At 34.7% G+C, this 21432-nt stretch overlaps 1 long non-coding RNA gene across 1 annotated transcript; it reads right to left on the bottom strand.

Annotated features, from left to right (window-relative positions):
* Positions 1–11418: 11418 nt before the first annotated feature.
* Positions 11419–12138, bottom strand: LOC135704146 (uncharacterized). Its single transcript, XR_010517777.1, has 3 exons — positions 11981–12138; positions 11636–11691; positions 11419–11443 (listed from the first exon to the last, which is right to left on the bottom strand). It is a non-coding gene; the product is annotated as an uncharacterized LOC135704146 (long non-coding RNA).
* Positions 12139–21432: the final 9294 nt, after the last annotated feature.

The following is a 21432-nucleotide window of genomic DNA, read 5'->3' as shown; positions in this document are numbered from 1 at the left end:
GACAGTAATCGAGGGTTTGCGATATGCGTACTAACATTTATGGCAAGGTTCTGTGTGCTATAAAAAGCTTTACACAGAGAAAAAAAAATACCCTAAAATTAAGTTCTTTTTACTTAATTTTGGGTAATTTTGAGTTTTGCATCCCACTCTCACTTTTTGCTGTTGTCAAAAACGGAACGAGAGATTCGACTTTCTCATGACTATCGTTCAATAAGCTACTAGTGAGTATATGAGATATTCTCAAATTTGAGTCAAATGAACTTAATTTTGGGTAGAAAATACATACTAGTAAGTAATTATTTTTGCCGTAGCCAAATGCAAACTACTATAAGCGATTTACTGAAAATTAGCTTATTGAACGGAACATGGGAGATGAGTGAAAAGAACTTAATTTTGGGTAATTTTACGGTTCCGTGTATGGATTTGAGAAACACTGAAAAAAAAATACATTAATGTGCTTGTGAATTTCACATAACATAAAACCATAGAGGCAACTCTAATGCCTTGTTCAGACCGAGGTTCAGACTACAGCTTGCTTGAGCTTGAGCTTGATTGACCGCCCACGGTTGCTACTCTGTTACTGCCAGATCAGCTGTAATTACACAGAGAACCAATAGACGATGCTTGGGACTAGCAATCATCCTCAATGTGTAAAAACTGGTGATCTTAAATTAGGCAATACCAGCGCCGGCCGCGCCCGAACACAGGTCAAGAAAGGAATGGGAAGGATTGTGTTGACATGACACTCGCTTTGATGGAAGCCGAGAACACCTCTGCGCTTCCACGAGGAATCACTGGGATGTTGGATAAGAGGGTTGGGTTTGCAGCAGGGTTCGTTTTGGTAAACGATAAGCTGAATTGATGTCCTAACGATCATATAACGCGAAGGAGCTTGGGACTAAACCCACGGTCTTCTGCTCAGTAAGCAAAAACGTTTGCCACTAGGCAGACGAGCACCTTTTTAATCACCGAGTTGCTGTTATTACCATGTAGTCATATTAACAAATAAAACGATTGACGAATCTTGAATGTGGATGGGCCTGAGATTAGACTCATGATGTTCTGCTCAGTAAGCACAAACGCACATAATACCGTTGCTCAAATTTCTGTATCCATTCAAACCCGGAACCAACGACATCAACGAGTTTCGCAAAATACACGATACACAAGCGATTTTACCATAAATCTCTTTGATATGTAAGGACCTGGGACAGCGTTTTTCTGCTCAGTAAGCAGGCCACTGTAACCGACTATCTTTCAAATCCGAAAACTAAAAACTACGAAAAAGTACTTAGGCCTTCATTCAGTTCCACTTTCACGCGACGTTCAATGACAGGGTCCTATCCAGGATTACATCTGAAAAATCCAAATCTGGCCAACGCCCACCTAAACCTGTTCTAATCCACCTGAAATGACTAACGAATGGAAGACTTTGACTACCCAGCCATGCAATAGTCTCATTCCGTGCCTTATGGGAACTTGATGATTCTATTGCGCTCATCTTTTGGCACCACCCAGGGGAGACTTGGTCCTGTACCCAATGCTTAACTTATCTCCATTCCACTCAGCTACTCGCCATTTCTTGTGATATAGTGGGCGGAATATTATTATTCAATTCAATGCAGACGTCTTTCCAAATTTGGCAGATCGACAGGTAATCGGTGAGTTACCACGATAGTTGCTTTTCAACAACTCGACAACGTCCCATCGTCAACGCCTGCTATGAGAATTTCCCATTGCATACGTCAACGAAATGACGTCATCGAGCTATCGATCAACTATACCCTGGTTATCGCCTGGTACCTTATAGCACGATGCTAGGAGGCGAACCGGAAGAATCGATGAGCTACCTCTCCCCCAATCTAATGCCTTGTTCAGACTACAGAGTTATAACATGTTATAGAGTAAAGAGCCTGAATTTATAAAGAGACGACATGTCAAAATTGGAACAATCGATTATCTGTCAAAGTCATAGGAAAAGTCATTCCAATCGAGCAGAAGACCTGTCAAATGGATAAGATGTCGCCTCTTTATAAATTCAGGCTCTTTATTATAGAGCTATCTTGATGGTAGCACAGACAAACAGACATAACACATTGAATATTTCTCACTGTAAAACATCGTCGCTAAAACATTACCGCCATCTGTTGAGTACACTGTGGTGGGTAGTACGCTGAACAGATGGCGGTAGTGTGTAAACGTCAAACTCAAGAAAAATGGCTATGCGCGCCACAGGTGGCGGTACTACCAACTACGATACTTTTAAATTGACCGTTAAATGCTTGTTCGATGAACAACTTGCTACTGTGATGTCTGTTTGTCTGTGATGGTAGTTTCTGTGTTGCAATTAGTTGACAGCCGTTCCCGAATAGAAATTTACATTAGCCCAACGTTTGATTTTGATGTCTACATCAGCATCGAAATCAAATGTATGCCTGATGTCAAACATTAGAAAACATTATGATTTCTCGATGAACATTTCAAATGGTCCTATCTGCTTTGATCGATTCTCTTCATCGACTTTCTCTTTTCATAACCACTGCTATGCAAACAGATTTCGCGCTAATTCTACCACATAGTTTGATAAAGAAGGTACTTATCTAGCGTCCAAAATGTCAAATACAACAGGGGAAAGTTTTGCAGCTGAGCTATTGACGAAAGAGAAAGTCGATGAAGAGAATCGATCAATGCAGATAGGACCTTTTGAAATGTTTATCTAGATTTAGTTGTATTTAAGCAACGTAACATGGTGTATACATCAGAAATTTTGGAACAAAATTTTGCCATTCTAATGTCGGTCTGACGTCAAAAATTTCAATCTCTTGACATTAGAACCAAACGTTTTAAGGATGTTTTCTGATGTACATTACGTTAGAACTAAACGTTGTTCGGATGTTTTTATATGTAAACGTTTTCTGATGTTTTCTAATGTAGATGTTTCCCGATGTTAGAACCAAACGTTTTCGGATGTTCTCGGATGTAAAAAACGTTAGAACTAAACGTTGTTTAAATGTTTTTATATGTAAATGTTTTCTGATGTTTTTTAATGTAGAAGTTTCCTGATGTTAGAACCAAACGTTTTTGGATGTTTTCGGATGTAAAAAACGTTAGAACTAAACGTTGTTCGGATGTTTTCAATTGTACTTCCTGTTTGTTGTTCTCTGATGTTTTCAGATGTACAAAACGTTTAAAGTAAACGTTGTTTGAATGTTTTAAAATGTAGATGTTTACTTATGTTTTAAGAAGTACAAACACTAGAATCTTACTTTTCAAATGCTTTCAATTATATTTACAACACATTAGAATTAGTAACATAATCGTGTAAACACTACACACCATTGTTGTTAGATAACATCATAAAAATGCGTACATAACTGTCAATGCTGAAGCTCCCGTTTCCCACCAGTCAGTTAACTGACCTTAGCTAACCTAATGTCATTGCGGCAACTCTCTATGCGGCAGGGGAACTATGCCATTAGCGCGCTAAGAGTTATTAGACCACTGACATAGGCGCCAATTTGTAGGTGACGAGGCACTTGGTGACATTACAGCGAGCTTGACGATTGTTGCAGCATTTTTTAATCAAACTAACAGTTAAGGTGTGTAGTGTTTACAAGATCATGTTTCTAGCACTAATGCTTTGTACAATTGAAAGCATTGGAAAAGTTAATTCTCATGTTTTGCACAATCAGAAAACATAAAATTGTACAAAAAAAATCATCCATTCTGGTAGACTATCTCTTAAATGCATACAGAATAGTCATTGCGTAAGCTCCCGTTTCCCACCAGTCAGTTAACTGACCTTAGCTAACCTAATGTCATTGTGGCAACTCTCTATGCGGCAGGGGAACTATGCCATTAGCGCGCTAAGAGTTATTAGACCACTGACTTAGGCGCCAATTTGTAGGTGACGAGGCACTAGGTGACGTTACAGCGAGCTTGACGATTGTTGTATCATTTTTGAACGAACTACCAGAAAAAGATGCCTAGTGTTTACATAATCAAGTTTCCAAATCTACAGGGCCACCCACATTAGATCCGGATCTGGCGCGATGCAGCAAAGTGACAGCTAATGTGGGTTACCCTTAAGGCCTGTGGAAGAGTGAAAACTGGTGGCCGCGTGAAAGTTTAGGGAAATTCCCCAATAATTAGCAAAATTTAGCAAAACACAAATGCTATAACCATGTGTCGAACCACAAACGAAACTCGTCAGTTGGTGGTGATTGATGACTTCCTTGGTTGCTTTGGTGGTGTCATGCCTTCCTTCGAAAAGAAGCACAGCCGTGGATCCTGGCCCTTGAGTTGATGAGTCCAGGTCTAGGTGTTCAATTGCCTCCCTGGCGTAAGTGGTTGCCACTCGGTTGCAGAACATAGAACGATAGAAAATAAACAAGAAAACAAAGCCAAATTGAAGATTAATCCAGGGATTTTGCAGTAAATATTTAGATGAGCTAAGACTAGAGAATGCTAGAGAAACTGTGAAAGACTATCAAAGCAAACTATGCACCTAGATCCAAATCTTTTCAGAAAACTTATCAATACGCATAGTTTGAACCGATGTATAAACATCATGCAGACATTGTTGTCTTTGAAATGTCTACGAGCCAGGTAAAGGGCCGAACCCAATGACACCAGGACAGCGGCATAGCGGTATAGCGGTAAATGTACATTTTAAGGTTAGTTAGAAGAACTACTAGAACTTCAGGGTAGTTCTATAAACATCAGAAAAATACCAGATTTAATTTAATTTAAGTTAATAATTCAGTGCTAACATTTGAAAACGGCGCAAAAGCCATTTGTAAACAAATGGTTTGTGGGCCCTTTACTCGCTACCCGAAGAACGCCCACGCAAACCAACAGCATCGTCAGGAAGGGGAAAATTTCCCCTACCCGATGTTGCTGTTGTGTCGCGTGGGTGTACTTCAAGTAGTGAGTAAAGGGCCCACAAACCATTTGTTTACAAATGGCTTTTGTGCCGTTTTCAAATGTTAGCACTGAATTATTCTGAAGACCTACAACTGAACAGAAATTCAAACGATGTCCTTTTGATATTCTTTGAATAGTTTAAATTGATCAGGTATTATTCTGAGAACCTACAACTGATCAATAAATCAATTGAAACTTTTCGGATATTACTACAAGAGATCAAAATAAGCAGGAATTGTTTTGAAGACCTACAACTGATCAGAAATTCAAATAAAGTAATTTAGAAAATATTCGAAGTGGTCAGGTTGATAAGGATTAGAAATTAAAATCTTGAGATATTTTTCGAAGAGGTCAAGTTGATCAGGAATTATTCTGAGGACCAACATCTGATAAAAAATCGAATTGAAGTCGTTTGAAAATTTCTTCAGAACGTAGAATAATCGGAAATTGTTATGAAGATCTTACTACACCGAAGGTCGTAGATCTTCAGAGAAACTAGCAGAACTTTAGGGAAATTAAAAAAAAACTTCAGAAAAGTTTAAAAAAACTGAAATCTTTAGAGAAATCAAAAGAAAATCAGGGAAGTTCGTAGATCTTCTGAGTAATTTACAGCACTACAGTAATGTTTGTCGTCGTTTCGAGAAATAATCACTACTTTATGGATGTTCACAGATCTTCAGGGAAGTTTGAAGATCTCCAGGGAAGTTTGAAGATCTTCAGAGAAATTAACAGAACTACAGTGATGTTCGTAAATTTAAAGATAATTTTTTAGTTCCTAAGGGAAATTTATAGAACAGAATTTCAGAGAAGTTCGCAGAACTTTAGATAAACTCACAGAACTTCAGGGAAGATCACATAAATTTAAAGATCCTCGTACATCTAAGAGTTATTTTCAGTACTTCAGGGCAGTTCACAGAGCTTTAGGCAAATTGGCAGAACGTCAGGGAAAAATACTGAATTTCAGGGAAGTTTGTTGATCCTCAGAGAAATTTGCAGAACTTAAAGGAGGTCTTCAGATAAATTTTTATTGCTTCAGAAAAAATTGCAGAAATTCAGGAAAGTTTTGTAGACTTTTAGAGAAATTTTTAATGCTTCAGGGTAGTTCGAAGATCTTCAGAGAAATTCACAGACCTTCTGGGAGTACACAGAACTTCAGGGAAGTTCGAAGATCGTCTAAGTAATTTGCAGATTTTTAGGAAAATTTAACATAACTTTTACTTAACTTTAACTAAACTTTAACATAACCTTAACTTAATTTTAACTGAAATTTATTATAATTTAAATTTTAACATAACTTTAACCTAACATCAACTTACCATATCTTTAACTTCACTTTAGCTTTAACATAAATTTAACTAAACTTTAACATAACCTTAACGTAATTTTAACTTAAATTTAACATAACTTTAATCTAACATTAACTGAACTTTAACTTAACTTAAGCATTAACATAACTCTAAATTAATTTTAACATAACTTTAACTTAATTTTAACTTAGCTTTCACATAACTTTACCTTGAACATTACTTCAACTTTAACTTAACTTGAGCATAACATAACATAACTTTAACTTATCTGTAACATAACTTTAAGATAACGTTAACGTTAACTTAACTTAATTTAGCATTAACTTAACTTTAACTTAGCGTTAACTTAACTTTAACTTATCTTTAACTTAATCTTAACTTAACTTTAATTTAACTTTATCATAACTTAACCTTAACTTTAACTCATCTTTAACTTAACTTTAACTTCTCTTTAACTAAACTTAACCTTTTTTTTTTACTTAACTTTAACATAACATTAATTTAATTTTAACTTAACTTTAACATAACTTTAACCTAACATTAACTTAACTTTAAATTAACTTTAGCATTAATATAACTCTCACATAATTTTGACATAACTTTAACTTAATTTTAACTTAGCTTTCGCATAGCTTAACCTTGAACATTACTTTAATTTTAAAATCATTTTAATTTTAACTTCACTCTAACGTAATTTTAACTTTACTTTAACTTAACTTTAACTAACTTTAACTTATTTTTAACTTTAACATAACTTTAACCAAATTTTAACTTAACTTTAACACAACCTTAACTAAATTTTAACTTAAATTTAACATAACTTTAATGTAACTTTAATGTAATATTAACTTAACACATCTTTAACTTGACTTTAACTTTATAATAACTTTAACTTAACTTTAACATAACTTTAACTTAACTTGAACTAAACTTTAACATAACCTTAAATTAATTTTAACTTAAATTTAACAGAACTTTAACCTAACATTAACTTGACTTTAATTAACTTTAAATTTTATCTTAAATTTAAAATAAGTTTACCATTAACATAACTTGAACTTAACTATAACCTAACATGAACTAAACAGATCTTTAACTTAACTTAAACTTTATAATAACTTTAACTTATCATTAACATAACTTTAACTTAACTTGAACTAAAGTTTAACAAAACCTTAAATTAATTTTGACTTAAATTTAACATAACTTTAACCTAACATTAACTGAACTATAACTTAACTTTAAATTTAATCTTAAATTTAAAATAACTTTAATATTAACATAACTTGAACTTAACCTAACATAAACTTAACATATCTCTAACTTAACTTTAATTAAACTTTAACATAACCTTTACGTAATTTTAACTTAAATTCAACATATCTTTATCCTAACATTAACTGAACTTTAACTTAACTTAAGCATAAACATAACTCTAATTTAATTTTGACATAACTTTAACTTAATTTTAACTTAGCTTTCACCTAACTTTACCTTGAACATTACGTTAACTTCAAAATTATTTTAACTTTAACTTTAACTTAAACTTAACTTTAAGTTAACTTATACTTAACATAACATAACATAACGTTAACTTAACGTTAATTTAACTTCAACTTAACTTTAACTTACCATCACAGAACTTTAACTTTAGTTTAACATAACTTTAACTTTAAAATAACTTAAACTTAACTTTAACAAAAAATTAACTTTAAAATAACTTAAACTTAACTTTAACTTTAAAATAACTTTAACTTAACAATAACTTAAACTTAACTTTAACTTTACTTTAACATAATATTAGCAAAACTTTAACTTAAATTTAATCAAATATAACATAAATTTAATTTATTTTTTGCTTAACTTTACCTTACCTATAACATCCCTAATAAACGGGTACCATACACTAACAATTTTATAGATGGTACGACCATACCACATAAAGTTGAGATGATATCCCGAATTGGTGGTTAGGCTCCTCTAATGGTTATTGTTTATGCGGGATAACTTTAAATAAAGTTTAACATAACTTTAACTAAGCTTTAACATAACTTTAACTTTAAAATTACTTTAACTTAACTTTGACACAACTTTAACATAACTTTAACTTATCTTTAACATTAATTTAACTTAACTTTACTATAAAATAACTTGAACTTAACTTTAAATTTAAAATAACTAAAACTTAACTTTAACTTTAAAATAACTTTAACTTAACCTAAACTTTACTTGAACCTAACTTTAGCAAAACTTTAACCTAAATTTTACCAAATCTAACATAAATTTAATTTCTTTTTAGCATAACTTTAAAATTACTTTAACATACCTTTAACATAACTTCAACTTAACTTTAACTTACCTTCAGCATAACTTTAACTTAACTTAAACTTAACTTTAACTCTAAAATAATCTAAACTTAACTTTAACTTAAAAATAACTTAAACTTTACTTTAACTTTAAATTAACTTAAACTTAACGTTAACTTTACTTGAACATAATTTTAGCAAAACCTAAATTTTACCAAATTTAACATAAATTTAATTTATTTTTAGCATAACTTTAACTTTAAGATAGCATTAACTTACGTATAACACAACTTTAACTTAAGTTTAACATAACTTTAACTTCAAAATTACTTTAACTTAGCTTTAACTTACCTTTAACATAACTTTAACTTACCTCTAACAAAACTTTCACTTACCTTTAAATTACCTTTAAATTAACTTTAACATAACTTTAACTTAAGTTTAACATAACTTTATCTTTCCTTTAAAATAACTATAACATAACTTTTTCTCTTACATAACTTTAACTTAACTTTAAACTTACTTTAACATAAATTTCACAAAACTTTAACTTAACTTTTACTCTACCTTAACATAAGTTAAACTTAATTATAACTTAACTTTAACTTTAACATAACTTGAACTTTATTTTAACAAACTCTTATCTTAATTTTAGCTCTCATTTAATTTTAGCTTAACTTTAACATAACTTTAACTTTAACATAACTTTAACTTTAAAATAACTTTAACTTTAACTTCAAAATAACTTTTACTTTAACATCACTTTTATACTTAATGAATGATTCAAAAAAACTTAACATTATCATAAAATCAACTTAACTTTAACTTTATAATAAACTTAGAATTAGAAATTTAGATTAAGTTGCAGTCTGAACGAGTATATCGAAGACGAAGGAATAAATAAATAAATAAATAAATAATAACTTTAATTTTAACATAACTTATACTCTAGTTTGAATAAACCTTAACTTAACATAATTGAACTAAACATGAACTTAAATTGTGCTCAACTTTAACTCAATTTTAACTTAACTTGAACGTTACTTTAATTTTAAATTAATTATAACTTAACATTATCATAACTTTAAATTTAACATAACTTTAACCTAACTTTAACTTAACTTTAACTAAACTGCAACATAACCTTAACTTAATCTTTACTTAACTTGAAATTTTAACTTAAATTTAACATAAATTTAACTTAACTTTAACCTAACATATACTTAACATATCTTTAACTTAACTTTAGCTCTAACTAAACTTTAACATAACCTCAACGTAATTTTAACTTAAATTTAACATAACTTTAACCTAACATTAACTGAAGCTTAACTTAACTTAAGCATAAACATAACTCTAACTTAATTTTAACATAACTTAATTTTAACTTCGCATTCACATAGCTTAAACTTAACATTAACTTTAACATAACATAACTTTAAATTAACTTTAACTTATCTTTAAGATAACTTTAAAAAACGTTAACATAACTTAACTTTAACTTAACTTGAACATAACTTTAACTTTAACACAACTTTAATTTTAAATTAATGATAACTTAACATTATCATAAATTTAACTTAACTTTAACATAAATTTAATTTAAATTTAACGTTAACATAACTTATACCTAAATTTGAATAAACTTCTACTTAACATAATTTTAACTTACCGTTAACTTAACATTAACTTAAATTTTACTTAACTTTAACTTAACGTTAACTTAACTTCAACATAACTTTAACTTAACTTTATCTTACACATAACTTTAACTTTACTTTATCTTAACTTAAACATAACTTTAACTTAACATAACCTTAACTTAACTCTAACTTACCTTTAACGTAACTTTAACTAAATTTTAACTTTTACTTTAACATAAGTTTATCTTACCATCAACATAACTTTTATTTTAACATAATTTTAACTTAAATTTAGTTGTTACATACTTAATTTAACTTAACTTTAAATTTTACTTAACTATAATAAAACTTTAACTTAAACATAAACATCGGGATCCGGCATCGGAATGCGTTGCATCAGTAAGGATGCTTAACTCAGCCGGATTCCTCCTGCGGATCAATTTTGGAAAATAGTTACATCAAAATTGATCCGTTGGAGGAATCCGGATGAGTTAATCATCCTTGTTGATGCTTTGCATCAGTCAATTAAATCCGCCGGATTCCTCCAGCGGATCAATTTTTGGAAAAAAAAAATACATCAAAATTGATCCGCTGGAGGAATCCTGATGAGTTAAACATCCTTACAATAAGGATGCTTAACTCAGCCAGATTCCTCCAGCGGTCAATTAAAAAAAAATAATTACACTTAATAACAAATTGTTCAATACTTACCTCTATTCCCGAACACCTCCGGAATTATTGGAAGCAGCCGGCTGAAAAAAAAAAACAATTACAAAATAATCAAAATTTTGGATCTGTTTGTTAGAATTTGTAATTATTTTTCAAAATTGATCCGCTGGAGGAATCCGGATGAGTTAAACATCCTTGTTGATGCGTTGCATCAGCAAGGATGCTTAACTCAGCCGGATTCCTCCAGCGGATCAATTTTGAAAAATAGTAACATCAAAATTGATCCGTTGGAGGAATCCGGATGAGTTAATCATCCTTGTTGATGCTTTGCATCAGTCAATGAAATCCGTCGGATTCCTCCAGCGGATCAATTTTTGGAAAAAAAAGACATCAAAATTGATCCGCTGGAGGAATCCGGATGAGTTAAACATCCTTATTGATGCGTTGCATCAGTAAGGATGCTTAACTAAGTCAGATTCCTCCAGCGGATCAATTTTTAAAAATAATTACACTTAATAACAAACTGTTTAACACCTACCTCTATTCAATTTCCGTACCCGTCCCTTTATCCGGAATTATTGGAAGCAGCCGGCTGAAAAAAAAATACAAATTAATCAAAATTTTGGATGTTTGTTAGAATTTTGTAATTATTTTTCAAAATTGATCCACTGGAGGAATCCTGATGAGTTAAACATCCTTACAATAAGGATGCTTAACTCAGTCAGATTCATCCAGCGGATCAATTAAAAAAATTACACTTAATAACAAACTGTTCAATACTTACCTCAGCTTACCTCTATTCAATTTCCGAACACCTCCGGAATTATTGGAAGCAGCCGGCTGAAAAAAAAAACAATTACAAAATAATCAAAATTTTGGAAACAGATCCAATTATTAGAATTTGTAATTATTTTTCAAAATTGATCCGCTGGAGGAATCCGGATGAGTTAAACATCCTTGTTGATGCGTTGCATCAGCAAGGATGCTTATCTCAACCGGATCAATTTTTGAAAATAATTACATCAAAATTGACCCGCTTGAGAAATCCGGATGAGATAACTAATGCAACGCATCAATTTTTTAAATTACAAATAATAACACTAAATATAACAAATATTTGAATACTTACTGTTAAAGTTGCTAATTTCCTTCGCGGCTCGGGTGAAGGAATTTGCGGTGCGCTCCGTGCACTCAGCCATCTTGTCTAGTTTGTTTATAAACAAACCAGACAAGATGGCTGAGCGCACGACAAAAAAAAATACACCAATTTAAAAACGTCAGTCTTTAAGTCGCCCAATGTCAAATGACGTCACTTTGTCGCCGGCAATTCGTGTGTAAAGCCCTACAGTAAAAGTATGGACGTCTGTCAAAAGTTGTTCCAATCGAACCGTCAAAATGCACCGCTTTCTCGATTGGAACAGCTTTTTTCAGTTTTGTGGTGTCAGTCGTCCATACTTTTACTGTATAGGGCTTTATTCGTGTGGGGTGCTGTATTCGTACACGGTAAGAAAAAAGTACCCAACGGCCAGTTCACTTTTACCTACTTTTGACTAGTTTGTCTCCTTTTCTCCTTCTAATGTTGTCAAAAACGGAGGAGCAAAACCACCCAACAGGGGTAGTAACGTGTGGGAACCCAACGTTGAGTATAATAATATTTACCTACTGTTGGGTACAACTAACTTACTTTTGCGTTGAAAGCTAGTGGAAAATTCCATACGAATTGCACACAAGTAAATGAAAACTACTTTGACCCGCTTTACCTATTTTTGGGTTCCTGCACTATAGTGCCGAGATGAGTGAAAAGAACTTACTTTTGGGTACTTTTTTCTAACCGTGTACACGGATGCGGTATACACGCTAACTTGAAAGTACTCATTAATGAGTAAAAAAAGACCCATTTTGAAGAAAAGTTGTTTAACTCATTGATGATTAAACAATTTTACCCATTAATGAGTATCTGTTACCCATTAATGATTAACAATTACTCATTAATGGGTAACAGATACTCATTAATGGGTAAAAAATTTACTCATTTAATGAGTTAAGCCACTTTTCTTCAAAATGGGTCTTTTTCAACCATTAATGGGTACTTTCAAGTTAGCGTGTACAGCACACTATGGCCGACGTTATGTTTAACGTACAGAACAAGAGTAAAATCGGTTTTCAATTGAAACGATAATAATCAATTAAAACACTAATTAACTCTTGCACTGTAACGTCACCAGGGCATTGTTTTACATACAAATAAACATTGCCCACAGGGCATGCCAAAACTTCTTTCAGTGATTTGAGGCTATGTCAGTCGTGCAAGAGTTAATGGTGGTAAGCTCTACCTTGTAATCGCAATGTGCTATTTTATATGATTGCGTCGAGGATTGCGTCGAGGATCGCGCATTGGGCACATTTATGAGATTATGAATGCGGAAACACTAATAAAAGTGCCGTTTTAACGTTAAATTGTTGTTGTGTCTTCATCGCACATACCTATTCCTTGGTGAATGAAGAATAAGTGCGCAGAAGGCGTCAAGACGATACAACGTCTAAGTGCACTTTTATTAGCGTTTCCACTCTTCTAAAGAGTTCAATTTTATTTGCAATTGATAATGTCACAAAACTATGCATAGGAGGCATCACTGCACTGCAAGCCACTTTTTATTGTTGTGTCATATGATGTATTCTAATGTTTTATGCGTGCAACAATTTACATCGTGATGAAGTTTGATTCTAATGTAACGTTTGGTTCTGTTGTCATTTGATGTATTCTGATGTTTTATGCGTGCAAAAAATTACATCGTAATGAAGTTTGATTCTAATGTAACGTTAGGTTCTGTTGTCATTGGATGTATTCTGATGTTTTATGCGTGCAACAAATTACATCGTGATGAAGTTTGATTCTGATGTAACGTTAGGTTCTGATGTCATTGGATGTATTCTGATGTTTTATGCGTGCAACAAATTACATCGTGATGAAGTTTGATTCTAATGTAACGTTAGGTTCTGTTGTCATTGGATGTATTCTGATGTTTTATGCGTGCAACAAATTACATCGTGATGAAGTTTGATTCTAATGTAACGTTAGGTTCTGTTGTCGTTGGATGTATTCTGATGTCAAATTTTACATCGTCAAGACGTTTGATTCTGATGTAACGTTTGAGGCTAATGTATTTTTATGTACTTGGACGTCACACTGAAGTCTGAATACATTAAGGGTACAGCAATATACGTTAAAATTTAATGTATTGAAGATGTCTGCTGATGTTTCCTACATTACAATTTCTATTCGGGTTATAACATGTTATAACCAACAATCAATACGAAACTTACGATTTTAAATTGGCTCACCACTTTAGTAGCCTATTGGTCCCAAGCAAACGATTAACGTACCCTATTCTAGTTGAAATTCTATTACTACACTATGTTTGTTTTGATTCGCTATGAAACCCGAATAGAAATTGTAATGTAGGAAACATCAGCAGACATCTTCAATACATTAAATTTTAACGTGTATTGCTGTAACCTTAATGTATTCAGACTTCAGTGTGACGTCCAAGTACATAAAAATACATTAGCCTCAAACGTTACATCAGAATCAAACGTCTTGACGATGTAAAATTTGACATCAGAATACATCCAATGACAACAGAACCTAACGTTACATTAGAATCAAACATCATCACGATGTAATTTGTTGCACGCATAAAACATCAGAATACATCCAATGACAACAGACCCTAACGTTACATTAGAATCAAACATCATCACGATGTAATTTGTTGCACGCATAAAACATCAGAATACATCCAATGACAACAGAACCTAACGTTACATTAGAATCAAACTTCATCACGATGTAATTTGTTGCACGCATAAAACATCAGAATACATTCAATGACAACAGAACCTCACGTTACATTAGAATCAAACATCATCACGATGTAATTTGTTGCACGCATAAAACATCAGAATACATCCAATGACAACAGAACCTAACGTTACATTAGAATCAAGCTTCATCACGATGTAAATTGTTGTCCCTCGGTCTCTCGCCGCATGCAAAGTTTGTTTTGTCCTGCCTGAGTCAGCACTACACGGCGAATGAGAACGACCCAAATTTGAGGTTAGTTCACTCATAAATCGCAAAACGTGCAGGAACTCAGTTTTGAATTAATTTCCCTCATGTTCCGAATATGAGAAAAGCAAAGATTGGATTCTCTGGATTCTCGTAAATTTTCCTTATTTTAGGGCAGATTTTTGAGGTTTTCCACAGGAAAACATGCGGCAAATTTACTCATCCTGCACTTTTTTCGATATTGAGTACACTGTACTCAAATTTGCGTTGATCTCATTGGCCGTGTACAGTTTTTTTTCGCAGTGGGAAAAGTTTGATTTGTTTACGAATTAGCCCGGGAAAGTGCCAATAATGTGTCCGTCGCGAGTTTTGGTGGCGATGCAATGTTTTTCTGGTAAGTAAATGTGAATTTATTAATTTAATGTAATGTAATTATGTTTTTTTTTAGGAAAGTGTACCGGTACCAGTCCCAGCCGAATCCCGGTAGGGAATCCGAAGCTGGATTCCGGGCGGGGAGTTTGCAGCCAGATCTCTTTGCAGGTGAGTCAATGTATTTACTAAAAGCTACAAGCCCGATGACGGGTTCCGTAAACGGAGCCCGATGGGGATTCCGTAGACGGATCCCGATGGGGAAACCGAATACGGATCCCGATGGGAAAACCGAATACGGGTCCCAATGGGGAAACCGAATACGGATCCCGATGGGGATTCCGTAGACGGATCCCGATGGGGAAACCGAATACGGATCCCGATGGGAAAACCGAATACGGATCCCGATGGGAAAACCGAATACGGATCCCGATGGGGAAACCGAATATGGATCCCGATGGGAAAACCGAATACGGATCCCGATGGGGAAACCGAATACGGATCCCGATGGGGAAACCGAATACGGATCCCGATGGGGATTCCGTAGACGGATCCCGACGGGGAAACCGAATACGGATCCCGATGGGGAAACCGAATACGGATCCCGATGGGAAAACCGAATACGGGTCCCAATGGGGAAACCGAATACGGATCCCGATGGGGATTCCGTAGACGGATCCCGACGGGGAAACCGAATACGGATCCCGATGGGGAAACCGAATACGGATCCCGATGGGGAAACCGAATACGGATCCCGATGGGAAAACCGAATACGGATCCCGATGGGAAAACCGAATACGGATCCCGATGGGAAAACCGAATACGGGTCCCAATGGGGAAACCGAATACGGATCCCGATGGGGATTCCGTAGACGGATCCCGATGGGGAAACCGAATACGGATCCCGATGGGGAAACCGAATACGAATCCTGATGGGGAAACCGAATACGGATCCTGATGGGGAAACCGAATACGAATCCCGATGGGGAAACCGAATACGGATCCTGATGGGGAAACCGAATACGTATCCTGATGGGGAAACCGATGACGTATCCCTATGGGGAAACCGAATACGTATCCATTAGTTATCGTTTCGTGTGGAAACCCTGGAATTGGGTTGTATAATTTCGAAAAACAAACAAATTTTTATACATCATCTGAACGAGCTTCGTTTTCTGAGCACAAATATATTTTTATCGTTCCCATACACTAATAAAAATTCAATGATTATTTTTATGTGTCCCACACATGAATTTTTGCAATGTGATAAACAAATGATATATATGTGTCGGATACATAGTTCTTATGTATAAACATAAAATTCATGTGTAATCACACATTCTCTTAATTTGACTCATAAATTTCATGTGTACTTCTGAGTGGATTCTGTTGATGTGTGGACACATGATAATCATATGGAATTTTACATGGAAATTTGCCAATAAAAATGTGTCGAATTTTATGAGTGTAGACATTCATCTCGATTTGTAAACCAAGATTTAAATTGTCGATAAATTGCATTAGATGACATTAATATCCTTTTGAATGACAGTTCGCTCTATGGCGAGGGCCGCTAAAATGGTGATGTTTGCAAATGTAATAACACTGATTTATCATAGTTCATGTGAACCAAAATTTATGAAATTTTGGATTTAGGTTCCATTTTTAAACCATTTTTTCAACCTATTAATATTGGATTCAGAGAGCCGCAATAATGGCGGTAAGCTCCAACTCGGATTAACTTTTAATACCGTCCCTGTTTGGATGATCTGCGAATTGTTTGCATAGCATCGTGTTGAATAACTCTTATGTCGACATCAAAGCAGCCGGACATTCTTGATCGGGATATAATCCGAGGATAATACCGATTGGAGCTTACAGCCATAAGTGATTTAATGAATAATTCGCTGATTGCGACTCTCTGAAAACTAAATGCACAGGTTTCATACGTCAAACTCATCCTTTGCAACGTCCTCTTGTAACATAAAAATACAAAATGTCATAATAACGTAGGGTAGAGAACTACTTCGGCCTAATCACCCGTTTTGGGCCTATCGAGCAGAAAACTTCAATAGAAATCCATTATTTCAGAGTTCGTCAATTCAATTATGCATTTGGTACGATACGTTAGTTAATAAGCTACGGAACGAAGTCAATGAGAACACGTGATATGAAGGTTTGCACCCATTATTCCCAAAAACAAAAGAAGCGCTCCGACCGAATCAATTTTTATCTTCATTCTTTATTCTTTATTTCCATTTCGTCAAGCCAGTGTAGACTACATACAATGATTATTACAATGTTTAATCTTCATCCGATAGGCCGAAGTGAATTCATTGGCGTTTCAATGCGCTAGGACGAGTTTAGAATCCGTAGGCCGAGTTTGGTGTCAAGAAGCAGTGTTAGACTTTTGACAATATCTCAACGATTGGTTTCTCTTTATCAAATCTTACGGTACATACGGAAAGGTAAATAAATTTGGAAGCCATCAGTAATAATAACATTCCGTTTGGTGCTAAACTACGCTAGATAAAGAAGGACTAAGTGCGGGTTGTGCTTAATAGGCCGAAAATGGGGTAGTTAACCCTATAATGACTTCATAATTCCGAAAAAAACATGTTTCCGGGCGGAATAAGTTTCATCAAGCCTTATGATGGTACACAAGATGGGTCGCAAGTTTATATAAAATTTAAAGTGTGGTTCGCAATCAGGGAAAGACTGAGATTTAAGAATTCTAATGTAAATTTTTCATAAATGATGCCAATTTAGAATTCTGTACTATCTAATAACTATTCTTCGAACTTTTAGGCAGTTTGGATAACAATTTAGCCAACGTATAAGATACTTACCACAGACAAACAGACATAACACATTGAATATTTCTCACTGTAAAACATCGTCGTTAAAACATTACCGCCCTCTGTTGAGTACAATGTGGTGGGTAGTACGCTGAACAGATGACGGTAGTGTGGAAACGTCAAACGCAAGGGAATTGACTATGCGCGCCACAGGTGGCGGTACTACCAACTAATATACTTTTAAATTGACCGATAAATGCTTGTTCGATGAACATCTTGCGAGTGTTATGTCTGTTTGTCTGTATACTTACTTTACTTTTGCTGATCCGACGTCCCTCGGAACCTAACCTGTATAACAAGTTGCGCCAACTAGCTCGGTCCCTGGCTGCTTGTCTCCAATTTCTCGAACGTCCCACACTTCCTACATCTTACTCCACTTGGTCTAACCACATAGCACGCTGTGCTTTTCTGCGTCTTGTACCGGCCGGATTTGAGGAAAACACCATTTTTGCGGGATTGTTGTCCGGCATTCTTACAACGTGTCCCGTCCATTGTACCCTTCCAATTTTAGCGACTTTCTGGATATTGGGTTCGCCATAAAGTTACGCCAGTTCGTGGTTCATTCCTAAATAGAGCTGGAACTAGGGCGTAACAGCTTTTGTAATCAATGACTTCTCTCGATGATTTCGCGGATGTCATGGCTCTCCAAGGCGAATCCACATCACCATCGATTAGAGAAAGACTTCTACTGCCCGATGGATATGTTGGTTTTTGTAGGCGTGTCTTGAATTCCGAGAAATCAACAAGAGAAGTCATTGTTTACAAAGGCTGTTACGCCCTAATTCCAGCTCTATCTAGATTCTTCTACTCCATTCACCATTTTCTTATACCCTCTGCCAAAGATGGTCCTAAGCACGCGTCGTTCGAAAACTCCCAGTGCTCCTCGAGCATTGTCCATTGTCATATTTTTCATGTACAATAATTTTGTTTATTATATATTTGCAGTTCGTTTGCAGCAATTTTTGGAGCGATCCGTGAAGGGGAAGGCTTGCCACTTGTATATCCGAACAGTGGACCAAACAAGCCAGCAACCCCGTCAAAAATGTCATGCATTATTGACAAATTGGCACAGTGAGTCGATTTAAAGGGAGATCTGGAGGCGCAGCGATCACATTGTCATGATTGTCTGGTAGTTCACTCAAAAATGCTATAACAATCGCCAAGCTCGCTGTAATGTCACCAAGTGCCTCGTCACCCACGAATAGGCGTCTATGTCAGTGGTCTAACAACTCTTAGCGCGCTAATGGCATAGTTCCCCTGCCGCATAGAGAGTTGCCACAATGATATTAGGTTAGCTAAGGTCAGTTAACTGACTGGTGGGAAACGGGAGCTTAAGCAATGGCTATTCTTTATGCATTTAAGAGATACACACTAAGATTTTTTTTACAGGAGTCAGTATTTTTTTACTGGGTTTTTGAATTGCTGAAAAAGTCGGTAAAAATTCAAATGACCGTTATCCGTAAGGAATCAATGAAAACGACCAACTTTATTTTCTATCGTTAAATGGGGTTAACAGAACTAAGTATGTACAAGTTCAGAACAAACTTTCTCATTAATAAATTTTCCACAGATTTTTAAACTTTTACCGAACAGTTCCGCAATTCAAAAACTCAGTAAAACCGTACTGACTCCATTAGTGTGTAGTCTACCAGAATGGATGACTTTTTTTTGTACAATTTTATGTTTTCTGATGGTTTCGGTTGTGCAAAACATGAGAATTAACTTTTTCAATACTTTCAATTGTACAAAGCATTAGAGCTAGAAACAAGATCTTGTAAACACTACACACCTTAACTGGTAGTTTGCTAAAAAAAATGCTGCAAAAATCGTCAAGCTCGCTGTAATGTCACCAAGTGCCTCGTCACCTACAAATTGGCGCCTATGTCAGTGGTCTAACAACTCTTAGCGCGCTAATGGCATAGTTCCCCTGCCGCATAGAGAGCTGCCGCAATGATATTAGGTTAGCTAAGGTCAGTTAACTGACTGGTGGGAAACGGGAGCTTCAGCATTGACTGTTATGTACGCATTTTTATGATGTAATCTAACAACAATCGTGTGTAGTGTTTACACGATCATGTTTCTAATTCTAATGTGTTGTAAATATAATTGAAAGCATTTGAAAAGTAAGATTCTAGTGTTTTGTATATCTAAAAACATTAGTAAACATCTACATTTGAAAACATTCAAACAACGTTTACTTTAAACGTTTTGTACATCTGAAAACATCAGAGAACATCAAACACGAAGTACAATTGAAAACATCCGAACAACGTTTAGTTCTAACGTTGTGTACATCCGAAAACATCCAAAAAAAGTTTGGTTCCAGCATCGGGAGGCATCTACGTTAGAAAACATCAGAATACATTTACATATAAAAACATCCGAACAACGTTTAGTTCTACCGTTTTTTACATCCGAAAACAACCGAAAAACGTTTGATTCTAACATCAGGAAGCCTCTACATTAGAAAACATCAGAAAACGTTTACATATAAAAACATCCGAAAAACGTTTAGTTCTAACGTTTTTTACATCTGAAAACATCCAAAAACGTTTGTTTCATCTACATTAGAACACATCAGAAAACGTTTACATTTGAAAACATCCGAACAACGTTTAGTTCTAACGTTTTGTACATCTGAAAACATCCTTAAAACGTTTGGTTCTAATGTTAATAGATTGAAATTTTTGACGTCAGACCGACATTAGAATGGCAAAATTTTGTTCCAAAATTTCTGATGTATACACCATGTTACGTTGCTTAAATACAACTAAATCATAATGTTTCCTAATGTTTGACATCAGGCATACATTTGATTTCGATGCTGATGTAGACATCAAAATCAAACGTTGGGCTAATGTAAATTTCTATTCGGGAAGTTTTACAGATAACATCAGGGGTGTGTGGATTCATGCAGAACATGCAGGGGTGAGTGAAATAGCTTGGGACTGCTTGGGAGCGTTGTTCTGGTACTGAGTGAGCCAAAAATAATAATGATTTTCTTCGGGACCCAGTGGTCTTAGAGTTACCTCTATGTTATAACTCTGTAGTCTGAACGTACTATTATACAGCTAATATTTGCCTGTATAATCTAGTCTGCAGCTAAAATTGTTTGTTGGGCTGTACCAACCGGTGGAAACTAAAGATTTAAAATTGGCTCACTACTTGACTAGCCTATTGGTTCCAAGCAAACGATTAACGTATCCCATTCTAGTCGAAATTCTAGTACTATGTGTGGATAACTGACCATCAGCTGGAAAGGAATCTGCCGGAATCTGCGCACGG

This window comes from Ochlerotatus camptorhynchus, unplaced genomic scaffold (assembly GCF_037179485.1).
Source record: "Ochlerotatus camptorhynchus isolate MF236.1 unplaced genomic scaffold, CSIRO-AGI_Acam_v1.1 ptg000232l, whole genome shotgun sequence".
Lineage (NCBI taxonomy): Eukaryota > Metazoa > Arthropoda > Insecta > Diptera > Culicidae > Ochlerotatus > Ochlerotatus camptorhynchus.
This window is presented reverse-complemented; position numbering and strand designations above follow the sequence as displayed.